The sequence below is a fragment of the Rissa tridactyla genome, chromosome 1, assembly GCF_028500815.1.
Source record: "Rissa tridactyla isolate bRisTri1 chromosome 1, bRisTri1.patW.cur.20221130, whole genome shotgun sequence".
In the NCBI taxonomy this organism is placed as follows: domain Eukaryota; kingdom Metazoa; phylum Chordata; class Aves; order Charadriiformes; family Laridae; genus Rissa; species Rissa tridactyla.
Genome location: NC_071466.1, coordinates 17,416,207 through 17,425,268, shown reverse-complemented (window position 1 = coordinate 17,425,268; position 9,062 = coordinate 17,416,207).

Genomic DNA, 9,062 nt, shown 5'->3' with positions numbered 1-9,062 from the left:
TGTAATTATCATTAAGCGGGTTAGTTTGTGCTTCTTTGATAAGATTCATCATTTATGTGTTTTTAATTCTTCAGTATCCTTTCTGACTTTTTCCTAGAATTGTTTGCACAAATTGCTTAGCCAGAATAAAGGTATTCCTTTTTGTATGAGTTTATTGTGTTTTTTGATATTACGAAGTAAAACGAAGGGTGTTGCCTACTTGACACAATATGGATAGTTTTGTGGGTGGGTTTTTTTTCAGGTAAATTTCTGGTGTGTCCTTGTTGTACACATTTTTGTCAGCTAAGAAAGACCTACCAAAATGATCGTGTCAACCAGCAGAATATTGTTAGTTGCATTTTCAAAGACACCATGTAGAGTTAAAAGTACCATGGTTCATCTATTTATAACAATGAGCAGGATTTTTCTAATCCAAAAAAGGAGATTAATCCGTGGTGTAGTTTGGAGGAACCAGACAGGATTAAAAATATATCATATGACTGTGGCTCCATGTAGGTGGCATGGAATTTAACAGAGTCTGTGCAGGACAGTTCCAGAGTTTTGATTGCAAATATATTCCCGTTGGAGCTCAGTAAAATCTAATTCAGTAAAAAAACATCTCAGAATCGAGGTGAACTGCGCAGAACAAACTGTTCCACATAACTGATGTGTGTATAGCTGTGTGCAGTAGATCACTGCTGTAGTTTGCATACATTTAATGTATTTTTTGCAGTCTGTTTTCTTAAGCACCGAGGAATCAGCAGACTGGCGAGAAGCTGAGAACTGTGAAGTCTGGGACAAGATGTTTTGCAGTTGCAACTCGTCTTGCAACTTCACCTTGTTGAAGAAAACACAGAGACCTGCTGACTAAACAGTCAAAAATCTGTTAAACTTTACCTGGAAATACTGAGTGAATAACTCTAGCTTGTCTCTCAGTCGGCCTGGTTTATTCAAAATTATTTTTTAAAACTTTTTTTTCTTCCCAGTGAAAATTTCTCTGGGAGAATTTCTTCAATATATTGAACATCAGTACTCTTTTAAAGATTGATCATGTCCATAAGACTCAACTTTCAATGCAGTCTTGCTTTTTACATACATATTTATCCATTCCTCATTAATCCTACTTGTCAGGAATGAACTGAATACCCCAGATTCCTTTTGTGCTACTTGTGCATATAGATACTTTGCAGAATCTCATTACATGTGGTACATCTGGTCTCAGGGGATAAAAGAAGATCCCTGCATATTTATTGAAAAGGAAATGAGCATAACAATTCAATGCATTCATTTTCACATTTTATTTCTTTGCTAGCATTATTTACCAATACACCAACCATGCCGACATTTTGCAAAGCCTGAACAAAAAGTATCCAACCAGGTTCAATATTGCCATTTTATTAATTATTGCTACCAAATGTAAGAGATCAGTATTTTGGAAAGATTTCTTACTGCATATCAGTTGTTATAAGAAAATGGTAAAAACCCCAACCCTCTGGAGTTGTAGATTTTTTCCAATTCTTGATGAATATGTTTAATCAGAAGGGGAAAATAGTATTCCTTAGAGCTGCTGCATCTGTCCCTCTGCCCTAACCTCATTCCACTCCTTCAGTGGTCTAGTTTTACATTAAAAAGAGTCTCTACTAATACTAAATCCCAGAATTGCTTTTTTTTTTTTTTCCCTTTTGAGGGTTAAGTGACCACAGCATGAAATACAGATAATATCTCATGATTGCCATTTGCAAAAGGGAAGTCTGGAAACAAATATTCTTGTTTAACACATTTCCCAGTTTTGTGTATCATGACCTCGTGGGAGGTGCATGCATCTATCAACTACAATATGGTCTAAATTTTACGTGGTGACTATTGTGTGGGGGCCTAAAAGGTAATAGACGAATGCTGAGCTGTGGAGCAGGATTTATTTTGCTTAACTTTTACACATTTGCAGTGTAAGAACATCTACTTCTGGGTTAATTATCTAGGCTTCTCTGAAGATCAAGTGGGGGAAAATTTCTGCCTGCTGTGTGCGATTAGTCTTCATCTAAATAGACAGACAGTTACCTATTGAAGAAGCCTAAATAGCTATATGTCTATGTTGTAAACATCTAAAGGTAAGGGAAAACTACTTCCCACCCATGTGATATTCTTAAAAGCCCAAAGATGATGTAGCTCTGCCTCCAAACATACCTTCTCTCTTCTATACCCAGCCAGTATAACTTCATTGATGCTGCTGAGAGTTCGGTAAAGGATTAGGCAGATGAACTCTGCGATGTATTTTGTAAATTACATCAGAAGAATAGTTTTCTTTAGAGAAACTGCAGATGTGCCATGATCTGTTTCATATTTTAACTTTCCTAGGTTGAAATAGATTTTACTTACATGATGCTGTGTTTAATGAATATGCTTCTTGTAGCTTTCCATGGACCGCAACAATTTTGTATGTGCCTTAAATTTCTTAGTTCTCTGTTATGGTGTTATCTAAATCCTTCCATACTATAAGAATTTTCACAGAACAAAATAATAGTTTCTCAAAGCAAACTTCTTGCCTACAAAACCGTCATGATCCAGTCAAAAAGATGTGTCTTGTATCCTGAAGCGGAAATGAAAAGTCTGTGTTAAAGGGCAGCCTGTTTTATGGGCTCTGCCCTTACTTCTTGGAGATATCATGGAAGAAAATCCTCAAACTATTAGACTTTACCATTGCTTGTAAAATCATAGTTACATCAAAACTAGAAGCAGCAAGCTTAAATCTATCCATCAGTTAAGCTAATAATACCAGTGTAGGATATATAACACACTTCAACAGTGGAAGTATCTAACAAAGGAGTATGAGTCATTGCAATTTTTTTAACTAAGTGTTTTAGTCTGGATCAAAGAAATTTCACAAGCTGTATAGGTAATGGCCATCATTCCTGAAGCGCCATGGTGTAAAAGTAGTAGGCAAACATTATGCATGGTGCTGTAGTCAAACCAGAGGCCTGTGACACCTGTGAATGACTAAAATGGTGTATTTTGTATTGTAAAATAAAGTATTTTGTGACACTGTGGTGGCATAGCCAGACACAATGAATAAGCATCTTGCAAAAGTGTGTCAGCGATGTAACCTCTAAAGGGGATAATAATTTAAATGTCTCGAGAATGATCATGTTTGACAAGACCAAGTAATCTATCAAACACAGTGTTCTGCATCTGACAGTAATAGATGGCAAACATCAATAAGGCAAACATAAAATGATATCTCCTTTTTTTTTTTTTTTTTCCTAAAGGTGCTGTGAGTTGTGTCTCAGAAGCATTTCTGGAGTCAGAGTTAATATCCTTTTGCTTAGTGAAAACTGGTATTAACGCATTTAAATAAAAACTCAGCTGTCAGGATAGCAATGTTCTCTGATTCTAAAGAGTGAGCTCTCGCCATCTGGCAGCCCCGCAGTGCCCACTCAGTGGCACTTACGCCACCTCAGGGGTGCCCAGCACAGCGAGGCTGGCACTCACGGAGTAAGGCATAAGAGTTTCCCTCCCAGAGGTGCGCTGATTGCCGGATCTGTCATCCCAGGAGCAGAGAAATATGCCAAACAGCCGGGATGACTCCAGGCAAACAAAATCTACAGAAATGCTGCTCATTTTCTATCCTGAAATCATACCTTTTTTTCCCAAACAGAATATTGTAACAGTCCGGTTAGTAGAGACCGGTAGCATCTAATACGTTTTAACATCCCCTAATCCAGAGTTTGTATTCATCTGGGTTCTAGAAAGCAAGATTAGCACTTTAAGAATAAATTAGGTGAATAAGACCCTGCCTTCTTTGGTTAATTACTACAGCAACCAAGCAATTTCCCAAAAGAGATCATGAACAGAAATGTTACGACGTAAAACTGAAGGGAAGGAATAACACGAAAATCACCTGTGTTCCATATCACAGTTGCTGATGCCACATGCAATTTAAGTTCCATAAACTACAGGCAAAATGTAATGGAACACCTGACTGTCCCATCCGGTGGCAGGACATGGGCTGACTGCTCATTGAGGTCTGAAGGAACGATGGGTAGAACGGATTGTCAAAACATGTCCTGGTAGACGCCACCACAGCTCAAACTGTTGGATGGAGGATGTATATAAGAATAATGTATTTATATAAGACTTGATATTATCCAGAACGTTGGATAGAGCTTATAAAATTGTTTGTGACAAATCCACTATGTAGCAGACTGAGTTGTCTCACGTTTTATGTATCAGTCCTGTTATCTTCCTCAAGATATATATGTGGTTATATTATACATGCTATATATTCTATTTTATAATTTAGTTAATAGAATTCAGCAATTAAAGTATGTAAATAAACTTCATCCCAGAAACACGGTTTTGTGGGTTTTTTTCTGAAGTTTCAACAAGCAAATAACTACCCAAGTTTTATGATATTATTTCTTCTTTATGAATGCCCAGTGGAACTTTCAAAAAAAACCTGAAAATAATAAAGGATAGTAACTGTCCTTTCTTGAACAATCTCAGCCACATGTAATCGCTGATGTGATTACAGACATGAATTTTCCCTCAAAACAGTTATTTGAACAAACCCTTGCTTACCTAGAAATATGTGAATGTCAAATAATTGAAGGCATGAATGTAGGGGAACCAGAGAGTCACTCAGATGGGAAGGCTGATGGTGCACCACATAACAGAGGTCCTCGGGTGGAGCTGTTTTAGGTGGCACGTCCCTTCATGCAATACAACATTATTTTCCTAATTCACTGTTCCCTAATTTCCAAACAAAACAGATCAGGCCAATCATCTGCAGCAAGAACATAAAGTAGGGTGACAGAATTACTCTGGAAACATGTAAAATACAGGCCTGCCTGCAGGAGCCTGCAGGGAAAGTCTCTCTGATAGGTGGCAGATGTGTAGCATCAACAAACCAACAAAAGGACGTGTCTGAGTTCAAAGACATTCTCAGCTTGATGCCAGTCGATAGTGCATCATGTTTTCTCTGTAACACTGATGCTCTCAGACCTTAGAATTACAAGGAAAAAAAAGCAGCACCTTATGTTCTAGAAGGTGGAATCCACTCACAAAATTAATGCTGAGAAGCATTAATTTCCCTCTGCTCTACTACTGAAATCACTGAATAAGATGGTGCAGCATCTACTTGTAGCAAAAGAAATAGAAATGCAAAATGGAATATAATTCCAGACTGGATTATTTTATTTCTTAGAGCATTGCTAACAAGGAACTTAGGGTAGAAACTGACTTACTGTAAAGAAACATAATGCACATATGTAATTCAGAGAAAACATAAATAAGAGATAATTTGTGGATAATTTAGAAAAGATATCTTTGACAGATAAAGTGTTGTGAGTTATTATTTTTAATACAGCAGGATGAACACAGTGGGATATCAATGATTATAAATTCCATCTTGAAGGCAGCACTGCAGCACTAATATCCATCATGTCAGAATCTCTAAATGATAAAGTTGACACAGCAGTGAGACTTGTTCAGGAGGTTCTCACTACAGTTAGTCCGCTTTTAAATATAACAAATCTCTTCTATTGGTCTCCTGTCAACAGACTTTTCACATTTTGTGGTTTTATCTGTTTCTCAAAGGAGGCAGAAAATTGCTAGTGTTATGCTGGGCAAATAACTGATAACTGTTATATGAGTATCATCAATAAGCATGGGGAACCCTGCCCCCAAAATCACAAAACACTACCCCTATGCATGATATGTGGTTTGAGAACCAGAGTGACTACTGGTGTCATCTCTTAGTATGACACAGAGACAAACCTGAATGTTAAACTGACAGGGCTAACACAGGATTTCTAGTACTCACCGGAAAAAAAAAAAGACCATTCTTCTCTCATTATTGGAAGTTTACACCTTCAACTTATAAAGATCTCTTAAATTAAAATGAAAAGGAAATAGAAAATGTTGCAACTGTTGTGAATGACATCATTTTCATGGCAGTATGTGATCCTGCCAAGCTAAACAACTCGTTTGTAAAAACACACTTTGCCAGTAAAGGTTAAATGTCAGCAAGAGTTATTTGAATTTTTAAGAACCTGTTTTTGCTAAAGCTCTAATTTAATCACTGTTTATGACACTTGTTTATCCTTTATATATTGGTGGCCCAAGTATCAAATCTCCAAGACGAGCACCACATATTGATTCTGTAAAGTATTTACATGAAAGGCTTCAACGTATCACTTTCTTTACTACTTTGATAAAATTAGGCAACAATTTGAGATGCTTTGAACCACTTGGGCAGGACAGAGAAGTTAATATAGTATCTTGAGTGAACATGGAACTCGCCTACAAAAGCTCTTAAGTTAGCCATTGAAAGGACATAGGGTTATTGAAAATATTTTATTTCTTTATGTGATGACAGAAGGCATACAAAAGAAAAAAATCTAATTTTGATCACAGTTATACTGATTTAATAATGCTGTAATTCTATTGGTTTGTCAGATTACTCTGTTTTTTCACAACATACACGATCTCTGGTCCAACGTCCCATTACACATGCACTCTTTTGGGAAAGTTAATACTTTTCCACTTCCTTGGAAACTATCAAGATATTTTCCACTTAATTCTATCTAGTTTTGACTTCAAATATCCTCCTACTCACTGATAATACAGAAGGAGTATCTTATTATCTGTAATGGGAATAGGGGCTTGATGACTAGCAGTGCTCTTTATCTTTGAGCAGCATGCCTCAGACTACTGGGTTGGAAACATAGTATTTATCCCAAACCCACAAAATTATGTGTAATGAAACTGCAATGGATTTAATGACAACATTTCAGTTGCACTGACTTTCACAGTGGTGAGATACAGTACAGGTGGGTGTTAGCGCATTTCAGATTTTTAAAACTAATTGACAATAATTAATTATACCATGAAAACCAAGGCAAATGTAGCATGACAGGCCTTGTGTGAAAGTATGTAGAGAAGAATTGTATATTTCTGACAGCAAAAAATAGGATAATGGCTGAGTGGGATCCCGTAAGTCGTGTGTGTACACACATGTGTAAGTCATGGTGGTAGGAGCATCCCTGGCAGTCCAGCAATAAGGATGCTCCTAGAAATCTCTGTCTCCCCACAAACTAGAGTCTTGAGTATAAACATCCAGGTAGGAACACATCCTTAAATCCATCCCCTCTCACCGCAGACCCTCCTTCTCTCCCCTCTCCCTTACAGTGCAAAAGTCCTTCAGTATCTCCAGTCCCGGAACACCTCAGAGTCTTCTTAGCCAAGACGTTTTGGACAGCTTTTTAGAACATTTCTACTGTTTCTGTGATCCAGTCTTACTGCTGAGTGCCAATATTCACTAGTCATCTGAGCCCACCTCCTCTTTGAGCTCTCCTTTGCAGAAAAAAAAGGCCCAACTGTAATTTCTGACACTGATTAAAATTTGCACTTCAGTTTCATAAATGCATCCAGGCAGCTTTCTGTGTGAAGGAGTACAGGTATGAGAGCCGAATGTGAAGCAGTAGGCTGGAGCATGGCCAGCAGAGACTATGCTAGGGAAGATTTTTAGACATAGAGAAGGTTTCCTGGTGCCACGACATGATTCCATCCTCATTCACACTTAGGCAAAGGCAGGGACTAGTTGCGATTAGAAATAGTAGTTGACAACGGTTATTTCATTTTTTATGGAGAGAACTAACAAAACTACCGAGTAGCAATGGCTCACTTCGCTGGTGTTATAAAAGCAGGTCTTGAGTCCTGTACTATGCAGTAGGAATGAATTCCAGCAGGCAGGTTATACATCTTTCACACCTCCAAAAAAAAGCCAGCGCTCCTTTACTATATAGCATACTTCTTTTCTTTCCAAGTGATGCTCACACCCACAGCAGTGACACTGCTTAGCCACGGCACAATTGCACTGACTTACCTCTTTCCTGGCTTATGTCCTGCACTGGAAAGACTTTGTCAGTATTCCCAGTGCACAACAGAGAGCCAGGAATTTGCGACTGTGGCATGTGCTGCAGTACCTTTGTTAGTGCAATCTAACCAATCTAACCAGCTCACGTAGCAAGACTTTGGTTAAACACGAGCAACTATTCTATGAATCCTTGAAAGTTTCCAGGCTACAAGTACAGGTATTGGCGCTTCCTTTTATTCCTAAACAGGTTTAGATTAGTCTGCAAGTGAGCAATACAATTGCACCTATATTTTGCTGTATAGAGATAACCTTTATGTAAGTTATTCAGTGAGGCTGAATCATGTTCTGCATGGCTGCTTTTGCAGCTCTCATTGCCATGGTACCCAAGTGACTTCTCGTAGTGCATTAAGCAACGTGCCTGTCGCTCGTCAGGCGAGTTCACTCCGTCTCTCATCCTTTCCTCTGTATAGGGAATAGGAGCTTTTGGTTTCTGTTTTTCATCTTTCTGAGTGAAATATCTCAGCCGCTATACTTGATTGAGTGAATGATGATGGAATAGCTTGTAACTTGCTGTCTGTAATAAAACCAACTAAGCCAGCTCTGAATTAACACTTCCATTTCACACGAAATACATCAGTTCTTTTTATCTGAGAAGACAGAAGTATTTTCAAATTATGTAATAAAAAAGGTGCATATAAGGGAAGTATTAAGCAGGGAAATATTGCAATTTTTCTATTATCAGTCAGGGTTATAGATTTTTTATTTCGAAAGAACAAAAGGTAATATGTGTACAAGTCAGATAAAGGCTCAGAAAAAATAGCTCTTTTGTCTAGTTTTGAATTCACTCTGATTTAAAATATATATCTGTATGGGAAAGACTGCAGCGAAGATCTGATAACTTTTTTTAGAACACGTACAGCAATGTCATTGTAATTCGATTTGCAATTTAAATGTCTAATGAAACACTGCATAAACATCAGTAATGGGTAATTCATCAAAAAATAGCATACGTTGTTTATCTTTGCAACAGAAACACCAAGTCATTAACAAAGCCAGAATAATAGGTAAATTTCATTTCCGTGTTGGAAAGGCCTGCAAGAAGTGTAATGAATAGTTAAAGTCACACGCTCTGATAGGAATCTCGTCTCTCACAGAAGGAAAGGACCGCTCCATGCTTTGTCATCCCAGCATCTTGCCATCCAAAGTAATT